At 39.7% G+C, this 26,902-nt stretch overlaps 1 protein-coding gene across 3 annotated transcripts in view; it reads left to right on the top strand.

The window, feature by feature from the left end:
• FGF14 (fibroblast growth factor 14) overlaps positions 1-26,902 on the top strand; it is a 637,636-nt gene that overhangs the window by 478,607 nt on the left and 132,127 nt on the right. Inside the window, exon 1 of one of the 3 annotated variants that reach the window (XM_024999962.2) lies at positions 2,792-3,012. The exons of the other annotated variants lie outside the window; for them this stretch is intronic. The gene's annotated coding sequence lies outside the window, so the exon portion shown is untranslated. Of the gene's footprint in view, positions 1-2,791; positions 3,013-26,902 lie in introns of those variants that run through there. 3 annotated transcript variants of the gene reach the window in all.

Below are 26,902 nucleotides of genomic sequence, written 5' to 3'. Positions count from 1 at the left end.
GTTAAGATATGGAGCTTGGATTAAAACCTAGGTTCCAGGGTGGCTCCACGGTCCCCTCTATTAACCAGTGCCCAATATCAGTTGTAAAAGACTCTGATGCTGGGAGGGATTGGGGGCAGGAGGAGAAGGGGACGACAGAGGATGAGATGGCTGGATGGCATCACTGACTCGATGGACATGAGTCTGAGTGAACTCTGGGAGTTGGTGATGGACAGGGAGGCCTGGCGTGCTGCGATTCATGGGGTCGCAAAGAGTCGGACATGACTGAGTGACTGATCTGATCTGATCTGATCTGAATATCAGTTGTCACATATTTGATTTCATTACTTCAATTAGTTGAGATTCATCACCATCTCAACGGAAACCAAGGCTCAAAGAATTTGTGTTTTGCCAAAAGACTTACAGGTAGCAAGTGACACAACCAAAATTCAAAAGCAAATTTGTCCTTCAATACTCCATCCTTCTCACCACTTTCCACTCTTTCAGTTCTCTATGGCGTTAGCATTAATGGCAGACATTATTTCAAGGCACGTAGTAGATGTGTATCATATGTATCTGTTGAGTGGATGCATGTGAAGTGAAGGGAAGTGAATGTCACTCAGTCGTGTCCAACTCTTTGCGACCCCATGGACTATACAGTCCATGGAATTCTCCAGGCCAGAATACTGGAGTGGGTAGCTTTTCCCTTCTCCATGAGATCTTTCCAACCCAGGGATCAAACCCAGGTCTCCCACATTGCAGGCAGATTCTTGACCAGCTCAGCCAGGAGGGAAGCCCTAAATGCATGTACTAATGTGTTATTAACTTTTTAAAACTGAGGGTGCAGGAAAGTTTGCCTGGAAGCAGAGATTTATTTGTGGGATTTGGGGAAAGAGACAAAAAAAAAAAAAAAGCCATGTTTTACCAAGCCATTTTTGATATAGGAATGCAGCTTTGGTTTTTCCAGCAAGTCTTTGGAAGTGACATAAGTTGGTGTTATCTTCTTAATGAATTGCCACATTGACCTGAAATTCTGAAAAGGATTAATTAGGAGGGCTTTCACTAGCATGTAATGACTTTAATGTGAGGTCTTTCATTAACTTTTCATTGTCTCAGATAATATATTTTTTAATATTTCTTGTGTCTGTTAAGTTATATTCCATGATAAACTGAAGCTAACCACCAAGGTTATAGAGTCACAAATTAATCATGAAAATTTCAGACTGTTAGTAACACTGGTTCATTGTCCTTTTCTAATGAGTTCTTAGATCTTCTTCCTAATACCAATACCAGAAAAATGTAATGGAGTCAAGGCTAAAAATTGTTTGTAAATTGTATTATGGGCTTTATAACGATTGCACACATGTGAATATTTAAATCTGGTACTGCCTTGCAAGTCTCCCTGGAGAAGGAAATGGAAACCCACTCCAGCATTCTTGCCTGGAGAATCCCATGGACAGAGGAGCCTGGCAGGCTAAGATCTATGAGGTCGCAAGAAACAGACACAACTTAGCGACTAAACCACCATCACCACCACAGCCTTCGCAAGTCTAGTTATGTTATTTAGATACTTTTATTGACATATTATCTGACTCTTCTTTTCTTGTTATCTTGCTTGTTACATGGCAAAACTACGTGGTTAACCCAACTGCCCACCTACTTTGTGCCTGCGCCTACACGTCTGATTTTGGCTGAAGAGAAACACGCATATGCATGCATTGGTTCTGCTTTAAGTTCATAGTCAGTAATATCAAGTGAGTTCTTGGTACATTTTAAAAAATCTATTTACACTTCAATAGATTATATTTCTTATCTTCTTTCTCTTCAAACATCTTAGACCTCCTCTCGTATCCTCTCCATCAACTGTGTTCTTACTTCTATTTTTCTGAGAAAATAGAAATAATTGAAAATAAATTTCCATATACTCCACAGATGCTTTTACAGATCTATCTGCTGATCTACCCACTTTCCCCCTTTTCCTGCTGAACTTGGGAATGAACTCTCAGTGTTCCTATTTAAGGTCAAGACCTCCACAAATCGAGGAACAGAACCTTTCCCCTACTTAGGGACAAAAATCCAATATTTTCCTCTCTCTTCTGCATCATGTAATTTCTATATCCTACTGTACAATTCTCATCAGCATGTAAATATACTACAATATAGTTTATCTTAGAATTTAATCTCCTGTTGATCATACATTCCTCTCTTGCTATTAAACCAATTATCTTTTATTGGCAAAACTTAAGGTAACTTTTTTTACATTTGTATTTTTGAATTTTTAAAATATCCTGTTAGTATGACAAAGGACTTCTAAGATAGGGGAAATGGTAAAAGTTTTATCTATTAAGAATTCAGGAATAAATTTATAGAGTTCTCTTATATCTTCTGGTTAGTTTCTCCAAGGGCTATGTAACCACTGGGTTCAGTGGTTACGTGAATATAGTATCTTTTCTCAGGAAACTCTTGACTGTTTGATGGACAGATGTTTTCTTCAGAATCCAACAATTTTCTCCCTTTTGAAAGGATCTTGAAAGTAGAATCTCATTGCTTAATGTCTTTTTATTCCAGCACATGCTTCATGGTAGCTCTTTAGATTTCTGTGAATAATTCCTGCCTAGCCTGGGCTACATTATGCCCTTTAAATATTTGTTCATGGCTTTTTATCCTCCTTACCATTTGGCCAGCTTACAATTGTTTAACTCTGTTAATCTTTCTGCATAAGTAAATGCCACCAGCAGCTTAATCGTTTCTGTACCTTCAATTGTTCACTGATTACCTCATCCTTATTCCAGTAAATCAGATCACTGCCGTTTGCATGAAGAAAATTTCATGCCGAGGCCAACCTTGCCATAGAGAGCACTGAACACATCTGCTGTCTCCCTTCTCTCTGGGAATGGGCTCAGACTTGAATGGAAGGATGGAGAGACTGAACAGATCTATGCAAGGTAGAAGGATCTGTCTTGGCTTCCTACTGGACATATTAAAGGAAAACATAAGGAAACTAATCAAACCTTTTTACTGAACCTGCTGGAGGTAAGAGTGTTGTACATCCCATCTCTTATTTCTCCCAACCTCAGGATATAAGGAGCATTATTTTTATCTTCATTGATGAGAGAAAGTGAGGTAATTTTTTCCGGGGACTTCTACTTGGCAGAAGGATTAACATCTTATGGGGGAAAAAAAATCCCGAATAAGCTTTTTGGACAACCCAAATATTTGCATGCTGATCTGACTGATACAGGGTGTACATTTTTAAAATGAACTCAGTGGACCTCAAATAATCGTAGAATCTTCACTATATTCCAGTATCTTACTAGATCCATCCTCAGGCTGAGCTAGAACGTCGAGCACAAGGTTCGCTCCACTCTTACTGGTTCCCCATGTTCTCTCCTGGGGGTTCCAGCCACACTGCAACCAACAGTGTTGCAACAGGGTAACCCCCTCCCTCAGAAGTGTGTCCCAAGCCCTGACACATGGGGTCTTTGCAGCCCCATGGACTATAGCACACAGGCTTCCCTGTCTCTCACCGTCTCCTGGAGTTCACCCATGTTCATGTCCATTGAATTGGTGATCTCTGTGCTATACAGCAGGTTCTTATTAGTTACCTATTTTATATATAGTAGTGTGTGTGTGTGTGTGTGTGTATATATATATACATATATATATATATACATATATATATATATATACATATATATATATATATATATATATATATCTCCACGTTTCTGTCCAATGCTTGGGACACTGGGCACCAAGCTGAACAGAAAGGCAGAGCCTGGATGGGTTCATTCCATAATCCTTTAGACTTCCCTTTTAGAGGCAGCCATTCCCTGGCAGTTCAGATGGTAAAGAACCTGCCTGCAGTGCAGGAGACCTGGGTTCAATCCCTGGGTCAGGAAGAGCCCCTGGAGAGGGGAATGGCTACCCACTTCAGAATGCTTTCCTGGAAAATCCCATAGACAGAGGAGCCTGGCAAGCTAGAGTTCGTGAAGTCTCAAAGAGTTGGAGACGACTAACCTAACACACACACCTCCTAGCTAGTGTGGTGATATAAACGTTTTCCTGGAAGGTTTGGAGTATTTTACATATGTCAGACTTTTATATACTTCATCCCCAGAACTTTGCAGTTTGGAAAGTTATAAAAGTAATAAAAGTTGTTGAAGTGTCAAGAATATGTGGTTAATAAGCAAACATTTCCTCTTCCCCTGCTACTGCTGCTGGGCTGATGCAATTTTTCTCCCATGAATGTAACCATTTTACTTTCTGGATTGTTCATGGTTGTAGGGTGAAATGAAACAGACTTTGAGGACAATAGTAAGTGCTTTTTGGCAACATCTTTACACTAACAACTTAGTCTAGAGGTAAACATTGATGGCTCAGATGGTAAAGAATCTGCCTGCAGTGTGGGAGACCCAGGTTTGATCCCTGGGTCCCCTGGAGAAGGGAATAGCAACCCACTTCAGTATTCTTGCCTGGAGAATCCCCTGGACAGAGGAGCCTGGTGGGCTATAGTCCATGGGGTCAGAAAGAGTTGGACATGGGTGAGCAACCAACACTTTCACTTTTTTTCACTTAAACTTCTCATATCTGCATGGGTTTTTCTTTTGCCCCATACGCATCCAGCCACCAGCCATACACAGCCCCGAGCTCCACACATCACACTGCCCTCCATGGTGTGGTTGGTGATGGAGAGCGTGTGGACTCAGACCCTGGGCCTTGGGGCTTCACTATACCTCTTCTGGCTGAGCAAACTCTGTTGATATACAGAGACCTCTATGCAAGGAGCAGGCCCGGCAAGTTGACTTGGGAGAATACCTTTTATTGGAGTATAGTTGATTTGCAATGTGGTGTTTCTTTCTGGTGTACAGCAAAGGGAATCAGTCTATACTCTTTTTTTAGATTCTTTCCCCATATAGTGGAGAAGGAAATGGCAATCCACTCTAGTATTCTTGCCTGGAGAATTCTGTGGACAAAGGAGCCTGGTGGGCTACAGTCTACGGGGTCACAAAGAGTGGGACATGACTAAGTGACTTTCACTTTCACTTTTCCCTTAAAGGCCATTACTGACTATTGAGTAGACTTCTCTGTGCTGTTGCTGTTCAGCCAAAAAGTTGTGTCTGACTCTTTGCAACCCCATGGACCCTGAGACACAGGCTTCCCTGTCTCTCACCGTCTCCTGGAGTTCACCCATGTTCATGTCCATTGAATTGGTGATCTCTGTGCTATACAGCAGGTTCTTATTAGTTACCTATTTTATATATGGTAGTGTGCATATGTCAGTCCCCATCTCTCAACTTATCCCTCTTATCACCTAGTAACCATAATTTCTTTCTACACACATGAATTTATTTCTGTTCATTTGTACCCTGCTTTTTTTTGAGTCTACATGTAGATTGTATCATTTGATATTTGACTTTCTGTGTCTGACTTACTTTACTCAGTATGACAATCTCTTAGCCCATCCATGTAGCTGCAGATAGCATTATTTGGTCCTTTTCTATGGCTGAGTAATGCTCCATTGCATATACGTACCACAACTTCTTTATCCATTCCTCTGTTGATGGATATTTATGTTGCTTCCATAGCCTGGCTATTGTAAATACTGCTGCTATGAACTTCAGAGTCTGTGGATACCTTTTTTTTTTTATTAAAAGCTTTTTTTACATATACATGTATCTGTTATTTTCCACATTCTTGTCCTGTTTGGGTTATTCCAGAACATTGAGCAGAGTCCCCTGTGCTATACAGTAAGTCCTTGTTGGTTATCTATTTTAAATATAGCAGTGTGTGCATGTCCATCCCAAACTCCCAAGCTATCCCTCCCCTGACTCTTCCCCATATTTGTCTTTGGAAGAGTACCTTTTAGCTTCAAGTTTGAGACAAGTTGTAGCTAAGGGCACTTTTATCAGCTCCTCCTTCCCTTTCTCTTTGTGTCCAATTGTGAAAGACAGAGAAAATGTGTCATATGTATGAGTGTGTTTATGTGTAAATTAAAAGATTAATGTGAAGCTTGCTATGTGATACAGATATCACATGAGGTATAAAAACAAAGTACTAAGTGTGTTCAATTCCAAATATATATATATATATATATATATACACTTAAATTCGATGTGCTTACACATGTGAATATGGAGACAAAATAAAAGAGAAACCTGCTTAAGTCTCTACTAAAAGTTAGTTTAATGCCTCCCAGTACTTCTAGAACTCAATTTTTCAAACATCTTTTTTGTTTTTCCATAACCAACCTCATTATATTTTTCTGGGATTGATATTTGCATAGAATTTTTTTTTGTTCAAAGCTTTAATAAGACCCAGTAGGTACTAAGACAAAATCCATTTGAAAGGAATAAAGTTGCAATGAAGAAATTTCGAAGCAGTGACAAGCCTGTAAGTGATACATGTAACTGAAATGAATTCTCACACACACACACACACACACACACACACACACACACATTCACTCACACCCATCTCACAACCATGTTCTGCAACTTAAATGGATTGTTATGGAACCCATAGGGAATTTCATGGCAACCCACTCCAGTGTTCTTGCCTGGAGAACCCCAGGGACGGGGGAGCCTGGTGGGCTGCCGTCTATGGGGTCGCACAGAGTCGGACACGACTGAAGCGACTTAGCAGCAGCAGCAGGGAATTTCAATCTTCAGTTTTAAGTCCATTATGTAAAATTGCACACATTTGTCAAGAGCAGCATACCTGGCCCCTAAATAGCAACTGTGAGAGAGTGAGGAAAGACAAACAGAAAATTGGAAAAAGTAATCTACATGGCAGCATTGGTTGGAATAGAAAAAAACAAGACCATTGGATTGTAGCCAGTTGGAATTGACTGCAGCACCTCCTTCTTTGGAGGAGAGGGAGAAACACTAAGTCAGTGAAATTCTCAATTTTAAGAAGCTGAATTAGTCAAACATAGGACTAAAGCTAATGGATTTGTATCAAAAGTGCTGGTTTTGAAAGTAGCGTAGACTCATGTATTTCTGATTAGCAATCAGCCAGGGAAACTTCAAGATTCTCAAAAACCATGACAGAGTTTGGAACAGGATAAACAGTCTTTGGTAAAAATCTCAGTAAATAGTAATTTTCCAGGTGAAGAAAGTAATTATAAGTCAAGAGGATTCCTTTGTGCTTCAGGGAGCTGGTTATTAGAGCTTGTATCCAAGGTGATTCCATTTAAAGAGTGCTTTATCCACGAGTGGCTTGATTAAACACACTGGTTTAATAGCTACTGTATCAATACTGGATGCGACATCCTGTTCATGCATATCCTGCTACTGGATTTCAAGTTGCAGCTAAGGAACTACTTGTCTTGTAATACTTGTCTTCTGGGTTTATGTTTGAGAAATATGTAAGTTCTATTAATTCAAAATATGCCTGTATATGATAAAGAAAGTCTTAAATGTAAACATTTACCATCAGAAAGCTAAAAGTGAGGACAGAATGAAAAAGGACAGAAAAGATAATAGAGAGAGAAAACCCTCTGAATGTAGAAGGTACAATCATCAAGCAGAGTCCTTAAGGCTGAGACTTGTATGCACTTACATGTATTCTCCTGGCAAAGTGGCTCTTTGTGTCTGGTCGTCTTTAAGCATTTGTTGCCTTGAGTAATTTAAGGGTGTTGCTGAAATAATAAGTCTGAGATACCCCAATTGTTGCAAGTAAGTATAAAGCAACTAGTATCTTAACTTACCAAACTTTACCATTATCTACATTAAAATCATAGAAACTTGTAGACCACATTATGTCTAATTTTAAGTTTAAAAATGGAAATTTATGGATATTAGTCATTTTTCCTGGGTTATATAGTCTATACTATAGGAGCAGTAGGATTAAAACCCTATAGTTTGGGATTTCTACTGTAAGGTCTGCTCTTTTATCATATAGCTATCTTTCCCCCCAAAGTTTCTTGATAATGATTAAGAACAATGTACACAGGACATTCTTTACAATTAGGGAATACTTGCAAGTTTCAGAACATTCTTCCTAACCAGGGTTGGAATTTACCCACTGGGATGTGAACAGGGGATGATGCTAAGAATTATGGCTTTACTTCATCTTCTCCCATCTTTTATTTCTCTTCCATGCTTCTATTTAAATATGGGCAATTCCACCTCTATTTTTTTTTTTTCAGAAAGATTTTCTTTCATTGCTTCATAAATTTTGTAAGACAGTAAAATCCAGGTGACAACCCAACCGAATAAACGCTCTTCCCCAACTTTTGGGAAATGGTGTGCCTTGTGCTTTTGTCCATCTTAAGCTTTTGCTTTTACAAAAAGGCATTTGTTTTTCTACTGATTAAGAAATCCCCTCAGTATTTCTCATATAACAGTAGAGTAGAAGACATTAAAAACTCCTGGCGTTAAACACTTCCGAAGGCTTATTAAATGAACTTTAGATTGAAATGTATGTCATCTAATTCTATTTTATAAGTTTTATGGCAGTTTTTACATTTAAAGCATATCTCAACTTTAGAATCAGTATTTTATTGAAGTATAATACACACATTGAAAAGTGCACAAATAGCATACAACTTAATGAATTTTCACAAGATGAATACTCTTGTATAAAGATCACTTGGATCGAGAATAAAGCGATGCCCTTGAAATTCCACACACATGCCTTTCCTATTAGTAAACCCTAAACATAGGCGCTGTGTTGACTTCTAACACAATATAATAGCTTTCCCTGTTTCAAAACATAAAAACACAAACAGCATGTGCTTTTTGAGTCTGCCTCATTTTCCTTCACGTTATATTTGGAGATCTATTGTTATAATCACTGGGAGTCATTTATAGCATCTGTAGCAATGTCTCCCTTTGTTGTGATAAGGATAGTTTGTGCCTTTTCTCCTTTTTCTCAAATACATATGACTTGCACATACAAAATACCCATTTTATTTATATGTACTATATTTTATTGGTCTTTTTAAAAGAAGACACTTTGGGGAAAAAAAAGAAGACACTTTGGGATTAGTTGATTTTTTTATCGTATATTTTTTGTTTCAAAAGCTTCTGTTCTTAACCTTAAATCCTTCTGTTTTCTAAAGATTAAATTTGCTGTTTTAACTTCTTGAGAGTATAAAGTAGAAGTTCATTAATTTAAGTCATTAGGGAATTTAAACACATTTAAGTTATAAATTTATCTGAAAACATGGGCTTGTGAGCATTTACCTTTGGGTATGTTACACAAGTTATGCTATGTTATATATTCATTTTCCTTTCAGTAAAACATTTTCTAATTCCCATTGTAATTTCTTCTTTTACCTATGGTTATTTAGAGGTGCTTGTTTGATTTTCAAACATTTAGGGATTATCCAGTTTTTTTATAATTATTTGCTAAGTTTCTAGGTCAAATCCACTGTAATCAGAAAACAAATGAAAGATGCAGATTGAAAGCAAAATATTTATATTTTTCGGTTGGCAAGTAGAACATTTTATCTGTATCAATTATATCAAGTTGGTTAATTATATAGTTCAAACTTTTTCTGTTAAGAATTGATTTTTTTCTTTACTTTTGTCCATTACAGAGACAGCTATGTTAAAAATCTCCCATATATGACTGTAGATTTTTCTGTATTCCTTTAGCTCCATCAGATTTTGCCTTTGTTCTTTATAGGTTAATACAAAATTATTATATCTTACTGGTAGATATACACTTTTATCATAATATCTTATTTTTTTCTTGCTTTAATGTATATTTTGTTGGCTATTAGGATAACTATGCCAGCTTTCTTTGCTTTAGTATTTCCATGGTGATTATTCTTCATATTTTTAATTTTTATATATCCTTATACTTAACCATGACATTTAAAATGTAACTTTATTTTGTTTTACTTTAGTTTTTGTTTTAAATACACTGTCAATCTCTGACTTTTAATGGGAATATATTTGGTCTATTTGCATTTAATGAAATTACTGATATAGTTGAATTTAATTGCACCATATTAACATTTGTTTTCTCTTTGTCCAACCTATTCAATATTCCTTTTATTATTATTTCCTTGTGTTCTTTTAATGTGTTAAGAATATTTTCTATTCCATTTCCCCCCATTATTAGCCTGAGGTTTATACATCCATTACAAATATTTTAGTGATTGTCCTGGATAATATCACATTTAATGTTGAGTTAAGAGATTTTAATATATAAATTTGAATCCTTTCCACTTTTAATACAATATTAGAACTTTATTATACTTTACTACATAATCTCTAGTTTTTTTCTTTTCTATTGTCATGCTTTTATTTATATATATGCATAAAACTTACAAGAAATTGTTTTTATTATTTGGTACACTCAATATTTGTTTAGATAATTGTGTTTTTCCTTGCTCTTTATTGCTTCCTACATTTTTGTGTTTCCATCTGGGAATTTTTTTTTCCTTTTGCCTAAACAACTTTTTAGTAGTAGTACTATTTTAGTGTAGTCTATTGGTTATGAATGCTCTCCATTTTCTTTGTGTGCAAATTTATTTTGCCTTTTATTTTAGACAGTGTTTTTACTGATCATAGAATTCTAGATTTGAAGTTATTTTTGTTTGTTTTCTTGGTGGATTTTTTGTTTTATTTATTTACGTTTATTATTTTGATGTGGACCCTTTTAAAATTCTTTATTGAATTTGTTACAGTATTGCTTCTGTTTTGTTTTATGTTTTGGTTTTGGCTGCGAGGCATGTAGGATCTTAGCTCTCTGACCAGGGATCAAACCTGCACACCCTGCATCAGAAGGCACAGTCTTAACCACTGGACCCCCAAGGAAGTCCCTGGAAGTTATTTTCTATCATCACTTTAATAATGGCATTCTATGTGGAAACAGTGTCAGACTTTATTTTTCTGGGCTCCAAAATCACTACAGATGGTGACTGCAGCCATGAAATTAAAAGACGCTTACTCCTTGGAAGGAAAGTTATGACCAGCCTAGATAGCATATTCAAAAGCAGAGACATTACTTTGCCAACAAAGGTCTGTCTAGTCAAGGCTATGGTTTTTCCAGTGGTCATGTATGGATGTGAGGGTTGGACTGTGAAGAAGGCTGAGTGCCAAAGAATTGATGCTTTTGAACTGTGGTGTTGGAGAAGACTCTTGAGAGTCCCTTGGACTGCAAGGAGATCCAACCAGTCCATTCTTAAGGAGATCAGCCCTGGGATTTCTTTGGAAGGAATGATGCTAAAGCTGAAACTCCAGTACTTTGGCCACCTCATGCGAAGAGTTGACTCATTGGAAAAGACTCTGATGCTGGGAGGGATTGGGGGCAGGAGGAGAAGGAGATGGCAGAGGATGAGATGGCTGGATGGCATCACTGACTTGATGGACATGAGTCTGAGTGAACTCCGGGAATTGGTGATGGACAGGGAGGCCTGGCGTGCTGCGATTTATGGAGTCGCAAAGAGTCAGACACGACTGAGCGATGATCTGATCTGATCTGATTGTCTTCCAGTTTCCATTATTTCCTCTAGAAAATTCAAGTGTCACCTAATTGTCACTCATTAGAAAAGAATATGCATTCATCTTTCTCAAGCTTTTCAAAAAGATTTTTTTCTTGCCTTTTTCCCCTTCTCTTTTATTTCAGCAAGTTTATCATGCCTAGGTATAGTTTTATTTGTATTTCTCTTGCATGAGGTTTGCAGCACATTTTGAACCTGGGGTATAAGGTTTTAGGTCAGCTTCAGAATTTGTAAACATTTTATTCAAATATAACCATTCTCTCACTTTCATCTTTCTAGGACTTCAGTTACCTCTATGTTATTGCTTTTCATTATGTCTTACACGTTCTTACTCCTTTTTCCAGATTTTGCACATTTTTATGCTCTCTACTTTAGTTTGCAAATTTTCAAGAGTTTTTTTCCAGTTATTTAATCATCTCTTCTCTTTCTGCTAAACAAAAATCTATTGATATTTTTCTTTCCATTACTATATATTTTTCAATTTTAGAAATTTCATTGATTATTTCAGTTCTCTGGTTAGATGATCATTTCTTCTGTTTTCTTAAACATATCAATTAGTTATTTTAAAGTCTGTGTCTGTTAACTCTAATATCTGGAACACCTAACAGTGTGTGTTTATCTTCTGTTTCTCTCTTGTACTTTGTCATATTTTCTTTGATAATTTGGCAGTTTTTACTGAGCTTTGAACATTTTAGGTAGAGAACCTTACAGACTGCCTATGATTTTATCTCCCTTGGAGAGGATATATATATTTTTCTTTTTGCAGGTAATTAGAGTAAGGACTGCCAATGCAGGAGATGCAAGAGACTCAGGTTTGATCTGTGGGTCAGGAAGGTCCCCTGGAGAAGGAAATGGCAACCCACTCCAGTATTCTTGCCTGGAGAATCCCATGGACAGAAGAGCCTGATGGGCTACAATCCATGGGGTCGTGAAGAGTTGGACAGGACTGAGTGACTGAGCATACGTGCATGCACAGAGTAAGGGCAGGAAACCCCTAATTATTCTAGTGAGAATTGCATTCAAAGTTGGTTTTCAACTGTATGTGTGTGTATGTGTTAGCTTGTCTGTTTGTAGATAGTGTTTTGGCAAAAGAGAACTTTTTAGGGGTTCCAGCTGAAAGCCTGGATGTTTACCAAGGCCGCTACTCCTTAGCAAGCCCTGAGCTCCAATTTCTGTCTCTTTAGTCTTGTGGACTACCAAAAGCTCTGCTCTGATTTTCGGTCTTTTTCCTTCCTCTGCTTCTGAACAGAAGATTCTTAGAGAACAAATGAAGGGCAATACCGTGCTCGTCTCCATGTTTCCTTCTGGGATGTTGGCCCCTCCAGTTCTGGTTGCCTGGGATGCTCTCCAGGGCCTTCAGACAAACTTCTTTTCTTTCCTTCTTCCCCTTTTCTTTCCTTTTAGAAGTATCTGGCTTTCGTATATGATGAATTTGGTCCTGTGCTGTTTACTCAGTCGTAACTAGCAGTGAAATTGGTTTCCTCTTTTTAATCCTAACTCACAGAGAAACTGGCAGTTAGGAAATACTGTTTTCCTTTCTTGGCCTCACTGGGGGCTTAGCAACAGTAAAGAATCCACCTGCCAATGCAGGAGATACGGATTCCATCGCTAGATTGGACAGATCCCCTGGAGAAGGAAATGGCAACCCACTCCAGTGTTCTTGCCTAGGAAATTCCATGGACAGAGGAGCCTGGTGGGCTACAGTCCACGGGGTCACAAAAGAGTCGGACATGACTTAGCAGCTAAACAACAAAAATGAATTTTGCTTTTTGGTCTGCATTTCCTGAATATAGTAAGAATATCAGTATCTTGATGAAAGTTGACTGTTGTTGGGATACAGAGGTATGATCAACAGTTCAATTACAAGTTTTCTTATAAGTTGATTGGTTTTGTTGTAAGACAAATTCTTGACAATCTTTTTGGTTTGTTTCCTCTTTTGGAACATTACCTACTGGCTAAACGTATTTTCAGTTCTAATTTCTAGTAAAATCTGGAGCAATGATTATTTTTGTCAATAACTGTTTCTGGATGTAAATCTTTTGCATATTACTTGTCATGCTATTATACTGTGTGTATTGCCAGCTGTAAGTATTTTAAGGCTTTTTGTTCTATTATAAAAATTGGGTTGTTTTTTCATTTTCCAAATCCATTCCCTGGCAGTTGCTAACAGTGACAAGGATGTAGTTTATCAAATTGGCTTCCAGAATGTTATAAATTTGTGGACTTGCAAAGAGTAATATAAAAATTTGCATGTGTTCTAATTTTGGCTGAGTCCTTAAAGTTTACAAGAAAGATGAAATGGCATAGCCCATGCTCCAGGTTGCTATAACTCTGGGAAACAGTTTTATTCTTATTTACAAACAACTTTAAAAGACTGGAGTCCACTTGACAAGAAGTCCAAATATTCTGGCTTGAATCCTATGGTGTGCTACAATGCTCATGCTAGCTTGGACCCACCCTGAACTGCCTTGATTTTGCAGAGCTGTGTCAGATTAAGGCAGTGTATTTTTGAATCATTGATTCAGTTGTTCTAATATTCAGTATTTTTATTTGTGAATTAAGTTATTATAATATCTATTTTGCTTATCTCATAAGTAAGACTCAAATGAGATAATACATGTGAAAGTGCTTTGTAAACTCCCAAACTCTATATGCATACAATGGGGGGCCAGCCCTAGGCCTGGATAAAACCTTTCAGAACATCTATTGATCAGGTCACTCCTCCTTTAATATATAACAACGTATCTCCCAGCACATTCTGTCTCTAATTTAATTCCCAGGAACATTAACATAAATTCTTTTTGGAAATCTAGACTGGGAGGAAAACGTAAAGTTATTGGTTACTAAGTTTTGCATTTCTTATTTTTATTTGTGCTGTAGTATATTTTCCTACATCTTTCCTTTGTCATGCTCAGTCACTCAGTTGTTTCCAACTCTTTGCCATGGACTGTAACCTGCCAGGCTCCTCTGTCCATGGGATTTTCCCAGGCAAAAATACTGAAGTGAGCTGCCATTTCCTACTCCAAGGGATCTTCCCAATTCAGGGGTCAAACCTACGTCTCTTGCGTTGGCAGGCGGATTCTCTACCACTGTGCCATCTGGGAAGCCCATGTCTTTCCTAGAAGGAATTTAGAAAACCTCCCAGTTCAATCATCTCATTGTGTAGATAAGGTAACCTCCAAATATAAAGCCCAAATACGTAGGGACTCCTACGATGGTCTCATGGGTAGGCCCTGCCAGAGCCAGATGAGAAATGGTTCTCTTGATTTGTTTTCTTGGTGTGCTGTGAGTATGACGTAGCATTTCACCATTTCAGATACACACAGATACACACGTCTGTGTATGTGCACACATATACACACAGGAAGAAAAATAACTTTCCATAGGCTGCGTGGAAGGATCTGACTTCATTTCACACCTCTTCCTTCATTCCAAAGTAGATTTCCTTTCCATTCAGATACACCTATTTCCAGGCATTAGTTGTTCCTCTTGGAATCTTTCACTGCCTCTCAACCGGCATCTTTTTTTCTACCTTGGAGTCACACTGTGAGAACATCTGACTACTAGAGCCCAAAGTCTGTGAACAGGACCCATAAAGTTCTTGAAGAACAGTGTGATGGCTGGAGAGTAATGCGATTTATGCAGAAGTAAAAAAAGCGATTTATGCAGAAGTAAAATCCTCGCAGGGGGTGAAAGTGGAGAAGGAGGCTCTGGAACGTAGTCAAGGAGAGAAAGAAAAGACACAGCACCTGAGTGTGTGTCAGAGCTTTACATGTTGTCCTCCAGGCTGTGGGGAAGATCGATTTGAAAATAAAAGGCAAAATATTTAGCTGAGATCGACTTGGTGACATAACACTCAGGGACTGTTGTTGTTCTGCCTCGATCGCAGGCAAAGTGTTTTCTGCTCACCACCATGTTTTGCAAAGGGGTGTGGATACTCTTGGGGGACAGAACAGTACACGGGGGTATGAGAGCCCAGAGGTATATCTTTGTGCAGCATCAGTTGTAGTTAGTGATTAAGAATAACTGGGGCTTCCCTGGTGGCTCAGTGGTAAAGAATCTGCCTGCTAATGCAGGAGACACAGATTTGCTCCCTGGGTTGAGAAGATTCCCTGAAGGAGGAAATGCCAACCCACTCCAATGTTCTTGCCTGGAGAATCTCATGGACAGAAGAGTCGTCTGGCAGGCTACAGTCCACAGGGTCACAAAGAGTCAGACACAACTGAGCAACTGAGCCTGTAGCATAATTTTAGTGAAGCATTTAAAAATATTTATATCAACCAAAGCCAGATTATAGAGTGGAATACGTATTTCAAATTTTTCAGTAAAATACACGATTCCAAAGACACTCCTGCTTACTGGGTACTATTTGAGGCTTCTTTCCTCAGACCCACCAGTAAATATGACAACTTACTTTGTTCTGCTCTTAAAAGTGCTTAAGTAAAATGTTTGAGAAGCACTGGAGCATGTGTGTTGTTCAATATGTAGTCACTTTTTATAGTTCCCACAAACCTTTCCTTTCACTTTCAGACCTTCTGAATGCCAAATATCAGATGTTGTTGCTGTTTTTCAGTCTCTCAGTCGTGTCCAACTCTTTGCGACCCCACAGACTACAGCATGCCAGGCTTTGCTGTCCTTCACCATCCCGCAGAGCTTGCTCAAACTCATGTCCATGGAGTTGGCGATGCCATCCAACCATCTTGTTCATCCTCTGTCATCCCCTTCTCCTCTGGCCTCCAGTCTTGTCCAACATCAGAGTCTTTTCCAATGAGTCAGTTCTTCACATCAGGTGGCCAAAGTACTGGAGCTTCAGCATCACTCCTTCCAATGAATATTCAGGGTTAATTTCCTTGAGGATGGACTGGTTGGATCTCCTTGCAGTCCAGGGGACTCTCAAGAGTCTTCTCCAACACCACAGTTCAAAAGCATCAATTCTTCAGCGCTCAGCTTTCTTTATGGTTCAGCTCTCACGTGCATACATGATTACTGAAACACCCATACCTTTGACTATATGGACCTTTGTTGGCAGAATAATATCAGATGTTGCCTTTTCTAGTAATAATTCCTAGTGCAAAGTATATATGGTTGATTCTTTTCAAATTGATGTAATTGTCCTCCTACATTTTAATTTGCCAAACTTCCTCTCTTGGGCAGCTGTGTTTGTACCTCATGGCCCTTCTAATGAGAGTAATTATTTTTCATCTGGCTTTCAAAGATTTCACAAATTTGCCTAACATGAAAGAACATGTGATATTCACATCCAGGATAAAAAGGAAGCATTTTTACTGTGTAAAGCCAACTTTGAATGAACACGTGGGGGAGGAAATAAAGGAAGCAATGGAGAAGAAATGCATAAAGTGACTCACCTGACAGAATTCTGCACTGAAATTGATGCCTGCACTTTGTAAAGGACTCAAAGCATTTGAAAGGATATTAAATTATCAGACTTCAAAAATTGTTGAAAATCTAATGGCTTCTTTAAAAATATGTACTTTGGAGAAAGTAAAAAGATCTTTCTCAAGTAGTCATTAGGAGATTAATGGCTTGTAAGATCTCTGAGTCCCATGCCCACACTAAAATTATGACAAAAGGAATATATTTAGACCTTAATTTGAGGAAACTCAGAGAGAGATGTTAATATTAACTGTGACCCCTCAGTTCAGTTCAGTCACTCAGTCGTGTCCCACTCTTTGCAACTCCATGAACTGCAGCATGTCAGGCCTCCCTGTCCAATATCAACTCCCGAAATTTACTCAAACTCATGTCCATTGAGTCAGTGATGCCATCTAACCATCTCATTCTTTGTCATCTCCTTCTTCTCCTGCCTTCAGTATTTCCCAGCATCAGGGTCTTTTCAAATGAGTCAGTTCTTAGCATCAGGTGGCCAAAGAATTGGAGTTTCAGCTTCAGTATCAGTCCTTCCAATGAATATTCGGGACTGATCTCCTTTAGGATGGACTGGTTGGATCTCCTTGCAGTCCGAGGAACTCTCAAGAGTCTTCTCCAGCACCACAGTTCAAAAGCATCAATTCTTCAGTGCTCAGCTTTCTTTATAGTCCAACTCTCATATCCATACATGACTACTGGAAAAACCATAGCTTTGACTAGATGGACCTTTGTTGGCAAAGTAATGTCTCTGCTTTTGAATATGTTGTCTAGGTTGGTCATAACTTTTCTTCCAAGGAGCAAGTGTCTTAATTTCATGGCTGCAGTCACCATCTGCAGTGATTTTGGAGCCCCCAAAAATAAAGTCTGTCACTGTTTCCACTGTTTCCCCATTTATTTGCCATGAAGTGATGGGACAAGATGCCATGATCTTAGTTTTCTGAATGTTGAGTTTTAAGCCAACTTTTTCACTCTCCTCTTTCACTTTCATCAATAGGCTCTTTAGTTATTCTTTACTTTCTACCATAAGGATGGTGTCATCTGCATATCTGAGGTTATTGATATTTCTCCCAGCAATCTTGATTCCAGCTTGTGCTTCATCCAGCCCAGCGTTCTCATGATGTCCTCTGCATATAAGTTAAAGAAGCAGGGTGACAATATACAGCCTTGACGTACTCCTTTTCCTATTTGGAACCAGTCTGTTGTTCCATGTCCAGTTCTAACTGTTGCTTCCTGTGAGAGTGAAATGCTTTTGGTAGGAGAGCTACAGGCCAGAATACTGGAATGGGTAGCCTTTCCCTTCTCCAGGGGATCTTACCAACCCAGGGATCGAACCCAGGTCTCCCACATTGCAGGCAGATTCTTCACCAGCTGAGCCATAAGGATGCAAATATCTCAGGAGGCAGGTCAGGTGGTCCAGTATTCCCAACTCTTTAAGAATTTTCCAGAGTTTATTGTGGTCCACACAATCAAAGGCTTTGCCATAGTCAGTAAAGCAGAAATAGATATTTTTCTGAAACTCTCTTGCTCTTTTGATGATCCAATGGATGTTGGCAATTTGATCTCTGGTTCCTCTGCCTTTTCTAAATCCAGCTTGAACATCTCAAAGTTCATGATTCACATACTGTTGAAGCCTGGCTTGGAGAATTTTGAGCATTACCTTGCTAGCATGTGAGATGAGTGCAATTGTGTGGTAGTTTGAGCATTCTTTGGCATTGCCTTTCTTTGGGATTGGAATGAAAACTGACGTTTTCCAGTCTGGTGCCCATTGCTGAGTTTTCCAAATTTGATGGTATATTGAGTGCAGCACTTTCATAGCATCATCATATGTGACCCCTAAATGGGGAAATATTTTATCATCTACTTGACTTTGTTGTCTTACGTAGAATTAATGTATTTTTCTTTTTTCCATACTAGGTTGTTAATAATGCAAATTGTGCTGCAGTGCAAATTTAGAAGATGACTGGTATTAGAATAAAGAAGTGCAAATATATTTGACAGACTTGATTACTGACATTGTTACTGAGTAGAATGCCTCTTCATATTCCTTCCTTCTACTTTTAAAGAGAAACTCACTACATATCCAAAACCATTCTAGGAAACTTGAGAAGCTCAATTTCCCAATTGATACCCACTCAGCTCAATTAATAACAGAGCCCACCAGCAGTTATATGGTAAGGGTAAGGGTGACAAAGAGCACCTCGGTACAGATAGTGGAGGAGAGCGGACATCCTCACTCACACTTCAGAGCAGCACTGGGGCGTGGAGCGGGACATCAGCTCTCAGCGGGCTTCCTTGTACTCTAGGCAGGGAGGAGTCTCATTAGGTCCTCTGAGAATCGCTGGGTTCCTAGCACTCCCTAAGATACTGTCTACCAGGACAGTGGCCTTATGTGGGAGGTGAGTGTTCACTTAGTGACAGCAAACAAAACAGAGTGTGAACACAGTGATCTCACAGTGTGATTATTGTTTTACCACTCCTGCCAACCATCTTCATGTTTCTATACTCTCTTCCATATTTGTACTTTATTTTGTTGTAATATAGATCCAATCCGATTGTAGCTGGAGTTAGTGGATCTCAACTGAATGAAGGTGCATGAGAACCCTTCAAAACTCTAAAGGGCCATTCCAAAGGCAAAGGGAGCCTGTTGCTCTTCAGATTCTTTGTCAAACATCTCACCACATCGCTACAAGGGGATAGTTCTTTAAGAACAGGACAGGAAGGGTTGGAAAAAACTGTGTTATTCAGTGAAAATACTTGCACAGATGCAGAGGGCTAACCATATGATGCCTCTCAGGGGGTCACAGGTACAGTCCCTCCTGTTGAAATGCTAACACCCTAGTACAAGTGCTATTCTTTGTTGTTATGTCACTAAGTCATGTCTGACTCTTTTGCGACCACTTGGACTGTAGCCCACCAGGCTCCTCTGTCCATGGGATTTCCCAGGCAAGATTACTGGAGTGAGTTGTCATTTCTTCCTCCAGGGGATCTTCCCGACCCAGGGATCAAACCCGAATCTCCTGCATTGGCAAAGCAGATTCTTTACCACTGAGCCACTGGGGATTCACATTGCTGCTCTAGCAAATGACCACAAGTTTGGTGGTTTAAAACAGTACAGATTTATTATCTTAAGAGTTCTATAGGCTTAGAACTCTAACATGGGTCTCACTGCACTAAATCAAGGTGTCAGTAGGACTGCATTCCTTTCTGGGAGCTCTAGAGGAGAATCCACTTATCTGCCTTTCCCAAACTCTAGAGGCCATCTGGATTCCTTGGCATGAGGCTGTTTCTCCATCCTCAAAATCAGCAATGTTGCATCTGTCTTATAATTATTCCATCACTACATCCCACCTCCACTTTCTTTTTAAGGATGCTTGTGGTTACACTGGACCCACCCAGATAATTCAGTATAATCTCACACGGTCCTTAGCTTAACCTTATATGCAAAGGTATCATAGTCATAGATTTTGATTCTTCCTACTGGTAAAGAACCCACTTGCCAGTGCCAGGTAATGTAAGATATGCAGGTTTGAGCCCTGGGTTGGAAAAATCCCCTGGAGGAGGGCATGGCAACCCAATCTAGTATTCTTGCCTGCAGAATCCCATGGATAGAGGAGCCTGGTGGGCTACAGTCAATAGGGTCGCAAAGAGTCGGATACAACTGAAGTGACTTAGCACGCACATTCATAGATTTCAGGAAATGGAATATGAACTTCTTTGGGGAGCCATATTTTGTTGACCACAACAAGGCAATGCCATGAACTAATCACAAGTAACACAATCAAAGAAACAGCAGCACTTGGCCATAACGTATTATGAGAGCACCTTGCAAGCTAACTTCATGCAGCTGTGGGTGCAGGGAGGTCCTGGGAAAGGTGGTACTGGGTAGGGACACGATGGTGAGATGAGTAGGAAACAGCCATTTGAAAAAATGCAGAGGCTGCCATTAGAAAGCCAGTAGCCAATAAAGAGAGCAAGCCATTGTTGAAATAGCCCGTCATTTCTACCTCCTATATGGCTCTCACTTGGATGCATTCTCACCATCCCTCTGATCCCACCTCAGAGAAAGGCTGGGCCATCTATAGTACAGCCACAGGGATAATATTTTAACTCCACACATCATACGGACTTCCCTGGTGGCTGAAATGGTAAAAAAATCTGCCTTCAATGCAGAAGACCTGGGTTTGATTCCTGGGTTGGGAAGATCCCCTGGAGAAGGAATGGCAACCCACTCCAGTATTCTTGCCTGGGAAATCCCATGGAGACAGGAGCCTGGCAGGCTACAGTCCATGGGGTTGCAAAGAGCCAGACACAACTGGGCAACTCATACACACACACACACACACACACACACACACACATCATATGTATCTGACAATCAGTCCAGTGACCAGAGCAATCCTTTTTTTATTTTTTAAAGGTTTTTTTAATGCGGACCATTTTAGAGTCTTTATCAAATTTGTTACAATATTGCTTCTGTTTTATGTTTTGGTGTTTTGGCTTCGAGGCATGTGGGATCCTAGCTCCCTGAATAGGAAGTGAACCTTTATCCCCTGCATCGAAAGGTAAAGTCTTAACCACTGGACTGTCAGGGAAGTCCTGGAGAGCCATCCTTTAAATATCTCCACAGGATTTTGTCACTTGCCTGTTTTAATTTCCTGACTTGCCATCAGTCAGTTCAGTCACTCAGTCATGTCCAATTCTTTGTGACCCCGTGGACTGCAGCATGCCAGGCTTCCCTGTCCATCACCAACTCCTAGAGCTTGCTCAAACTTATGTCCATTGAATCAGTGATGCCATCTAACCATCTCATCCTCTGAATATGACCTGGCATATTCTCAGGCTAAAATTCATTTTTTTACACAATTAATCAGGAACACTTACCTATCATTTCTTGATATTTCTCTTCACTACTTTAAGATAAGGCTTCCCAGATGGCTTGGTTGGTAAAGAATCTGCCTGCAATGCGGGAAACACTGATTTGATCCCTGGGTTGGGAAGATGCCCTGGAGAAGGAACTGGCAACCCACGCCAGTATGCTTGCCTGGGAAATCCCATGGACAGAGGAGCCTGGCAGGCTAAAGTCCATGGGGTTGCAAAAGAGTCAGACATGGTTTAGTGACTAAACTACCAATTTAAGATGCTGTCTGAGGTTCTTATAGCATCCTCTGACATTGGTTGGCCAAGAGCTTTTCTATGCACTATGTAGAGAGATTTGGGAGGCTATGGTTTAATTCAAACCACACAGCTAATAAGTGCCTGACCCTCCTCACCCCCACTGTCCAAGTGTACAGTCTGCTCCTGGAGGGCTCATGTATTCAGAGCCAAATCGCCTCACTGTTTTCTGCAAATTCGTTTCCACTTAAACCAGATAATACTAGGACTGGGGTATTTTGGGGGCATGGTAGTGAGTCATAGCAAGTTTAATTCCTTTCACTTTACATGTTCAATGGCCCACATAATTGCAAAGTATAGACACTTCCTCTCTGCTGTTAAGAGAATTATCAAGTTAAGAAAGTCTTGATTCCAATTAGCTTTTCTGATGCCCAAATAATATATGTGGCTAAATGGTAAACAGTTAGGGTGAGGATAATTTTCTTTTGTTCCTACAACACTTTTTTTAAAAAGAATATGTAAAGAGAACTCATATGGAAGTCTTCATATTAAAATCCTTTATGTAATATTGTGGACTGACCTAAAAGTTCATTCAGGTTTTTCTGTAACATCTTACAGAAAGCTCAGATGAACTTTTTGGCCAATCATTCTCTGGCGCTTTTCCTTAGGGGAAAATTATGAGTTTGAATAAGGGACAGCTTTTTAAAAACAGTGAATAAATGTAGAAAAGAAAGTATTTATTTTGTATCTTTGTAGTGACTGTGAGTTGTTTATTTCCTTATTTTCTTTTCCCTACTGTGCAAAGTCTAAATACCTTACAAGTTAACCACTGATATTATTAACCATTATACTGTGCATGCATGCATGCTCAGTCATGTCTGACTCTTTGTGACCCCATGGACTGCAGCAGAAGAGGAGGACCATTGTCTCTGTGAAACAGAGAGAGGTGAGGAGAAGGAAGGATGCATTCTGGCATTTCTAGGTGTGCGGGTGCTTTTGGAAAGGAGGCCGCTACGAAACATTCCCCTGGGATGCTCCCATCTGAACACTGGGAGTCAAGGGGCTCCATCTGGAATTGGGTTATTTTCTATACAGCTGGGGAGAGGGGCGGGTGAGGGCATTGTGAGGGTCTAGGCGTCTGGGGTGTGTGACTGGAGAGGCCCTTGTGAAAGAAGAGGCACAGAGAAAAGGGTAGAGTATTTCCCCATCTTGCTGCATTGCTGCTTCTAGTTTCACCAAATCTGGCAGAGACGTCACTTTGCTGACAAAGATCCGTATAGTCAAAACTATGGTTTTTCCAGTAGTCTTGTACAGACGTGAGGGTTGAACCGTAAAGAAGGCTGAGAGACGAAGAACTGATGCTTTTGAACTGTGGTGCTGGAGAAGACTCTTGAGAGTCCCTTGACTACAAGGAGAAAACTAGTCAATCCTAAAGGAGATCAGTACTGAATATTCACTGGAAGGACAGATGTTGAAGCTGAAGCTCCAATACTCTGGTCACCTGATGCAAAGAGCCAACTAACTCATTGGAAAAAACCTTGATGCTGGAAAAGATTGAAGGCAAAAGGAGAAGGGGGTGACAGAGGATGAGATGGTTGGATGGCATCAGTGACTCAAAGGACATGAGTTTGAGCAAATTCTGAGAGATAGTGGAGGACAGGGAAGCCTACTGAGTTGTCCATGGGGTCGCACAGAGTTGGACACAACTTACCAACTGAACAACAACTACAAAAAGCGGAGATTGGGGATTCTAATTTAATTCTAATAAAAGGAGCAGAAGAAATAAATAGTGGAGGAGAAGGAAAATTTAACCTCTGCCTGGCCTCTCCTGAGTGCCAGATTTACATCTGATCTCATTGGTGGCCTCACCTTGGTGGTTTGACATTATTCCACGTGTGTTCTTATGGACGAGAAAACACTCTGGAAGGTGAGGTGCTTATCCTGCTCGCCAGTCAGACGAGGACCCCGTGGATAGGTCTGCGGTCATGAATGTGCAGAATAGGAAACTTCTCTGGGAAACATTTTGTGCCAGCCTATAGCCTGTGTGGGTGTAGAGCTTTGTTGTTACAAGTCATATTGTTATAACTTTTTGTATGCTGTCCTCTCAGAGATTTGAGGATTTTGGTTTTTTTAGTTCCAATTGTATTTAAAGCTTTGCCTTTCTGCGATGACCTTCTGAACTATGGATCCTATTTTAGTCGAGGGGCTTAATGAGCAACAGCGACCAAATGAATCTCCCTGGCACAGAGCAGAGCAAAACAGATGGAAAGGTTTCATACAGGAGCCCTGGAAGTCAGCACTCATCCATTTTACAAGGTCAGTGTTTTCTTAGGCATGCCAGGAAATGCTTTTTTGAATGGAAGATACTGGGATCCCACAGATGTAGAGTGACGAGGATAGAAAGAAGCTGTCATACAAGAATGCCCCGTACCCTCTGCCCAGAAAAGCTCTGAATCCCACATATCGGCACTTGCCTTGTGTTATCTAAATAAATTGAGCATTAAAATGTAAGAAGCGACTATATTTAAAATATCAGTAGATCACCAACAAAGACCTATGTACAGCACAGGGAACTCTGCTCAATATTCTGTAATAACCCAAATGGGAAAAGAATTTGAAATAGAATAGATACATGTATATGTGTAACTGAATCGCTTGGCTGTATTCCTGAAACTTAACACAGCTTTGTTAATCAACTATGCTCCAATATAAAATAAAAATTAAAAAAAATAAAACTCAACAAAGATGATTTAGTAAAATATGCAAATCAAGGAAACAAAGACTGTTTCCCCACAGAGAAAGTGAGAGACCATTTTAGAAACAGGGGGATGTTTCTAAACATCAAGGCCTTGATGTAGGGCAATGTTTTGACAGATGTGGAGGAAGAGGAAGTAGTTTGGATAACGATGTAGATGATAAATACCTGTATATGTAACTGAAGTGGCGACAGAAGACAAAGACATTTTCAGATCCCAAAACGTTTTAGGATTTAGAATCAACTTCGTCTCTCACCAACTGGGCAAGAGTAGGCAAATGCTGTGTGTTCACAGATTCAAGTTTTCTTTGTGTATTATATGGGTTAGGCTAAAGATTTAATTAAATAATACGCACTGAAGTTTCTAGGTCAAATACGCATATGTGCGTGCGTGCCAAGTCACTTCAGTTGTGTCCAGCTCTTTGAGACCCTATGGACTGTAGCCTGCCAGGGTCCTCTGTCCATGAGATTCTCCAGGAAAGAACACTGGAGTGGGTTGCCATGTCCTCCTCCAATATTCATGACAGTTAAACTATTTTTTATTTGATATTCTCTGTGAGGCTTTCCTGTTATTGTACATATGTGAGTAGAAATAGATCTCTTAAGATGTATTTTTTGGCTGTTTTCCATGCAAAAGTAATATCCAAAAGAAAACATGGCATTTTAAAGTTGTCTGCCTTTGAGTTGACCAGGGAGATACTAATATATTTAGCTTATTTATATTAACACATTTCAGAAAAATATTGGTAAGGATTTAGACATTTTTTTATTAATGATTTTATTACATTTCCCTCCTTCATGAAACAATAGAGTAAGCTTGCCTAAAATATTATTTAAATGAATCCCCTGTGAAATGTCAGTAGGAATGATCTTGAGTGACGTAAAGTCACAGCATTTAAAAAGACCTACTGTATATAGTACAGGGAACGTTGCTCAGTGTTATGTGGCAGCCTGGATGGAGGGGAGTTTGGGGGAGAATGGATACATGTATACGTTTGGATAAGTCCTTTTGCTGCCCACCTGAAACTATCACAACATTGTTAATTGGCTTTGCTTTAACACAAAATAAAATGTTTAAAAAAAGTCTTCCATTACTAGACTACAACAGCCTTTAAATTTCATTACACACACACACACAGCTAACTTGCTAACATGTGCTACAGCAAAGCTTACAATTTTGTACATGGAAATTTAGAAACACAGTTCAGTTCAGTTGCTCAGTCGTGTCCGACTCTTTTCAACCCCATGGACTGCAGCACGCCAGGCTTTCCTGTCCATCACCAACTCCTGGAGCTTTCTCAAATTCATGTCCATCGAGTTGGTGATGCCATCCAACCATCTCATCCTCTGTTGTCCCCTTCTCCTCCCACCTTCAATCCCTTTCCCAGCATCAGGGTCTTTTCCAAGGAGTCAGTTCTTCGGATCAGGTGGCCAAAGTATAGGAGTTTCAGCTTCAGTATCAGTCCTTCTAGTGAATATACAGGACTGATTTCCTTTAGGATCTAGAAACACAGCCAAATTAATTTATCAGATTAAATTTTTAAAAATTCATTTCCCCAAGCTTTGATTGTGCATAGAGTAAAAGTCTGCAGTTGATAGCATTCTCTAAAATCAGATCACTTTTCAACTAAGAAAAACAAAATAACAAAAATAAAACCCAGAGCATGCTGACTCTCTCCACTGATGAATGTGCCTGCTTCTCACCTTGAGTTTTCTGGATGCCCAAAGCTGCCTGCAGACTGCAAGCAGCCTTACCTGCCACCAGTCCTACATCCCCCAAACCCAGCCTGTCAGTCAAAAGGTCTTCACAAACTTGTACCATCATGACCTTCTCCTGACTTGAGAAGTCCATGTCTCTTTCCATCCCCACATCCTGTCCATCTCTGATTAGCCCACACCTCACTTTCTCTCTGAAGTCTTCCACTAACCACGTTGGTTTAGAAGGACAGCTCTTAGTAGGTAGTATGTGTGTCTCTAGCCCACATTCTTCAGCTAGTCAATCAAGAATGGCCATCTTCTTTGTCCAGTGGCTTTCATAAATGACTATTAAGTCTTTTATTATTGTTGAGCTGTTTGCTGTCTAATCTCTGGAGAAGGAAAAGCCAACCACTCCAGTGTTCTGGCCTGGAGAATTCCATGGACTGTGTAGTCCCTGGGGTTGCCGAGAGTCAGACTCGACTGAGCAACTTTCACTTCAGTTTTGCTGT

The sequence above is a fragment of the Bos taurus genome, chromosome 12 (genome assembly GCF_002263795.3).
Source record: "Bos taurus isolate L1 Dominette 01449 registration number 42190680 breed Hereford chromosome 12, ARS-UCD2.0, whole genome shotgun sequence".
Classification (NCBI taxonomy): domain Eukaryota; kingdom Metazoa; phylum Chordata; class Mammalia; order Artiodactyla; family Bovidae; genus Bos; species Bos taurus.
Note: the sequence above shows the minus strand (reverse complement) of the source record. Positions and strands in the feature narration are given on the sequence as shown.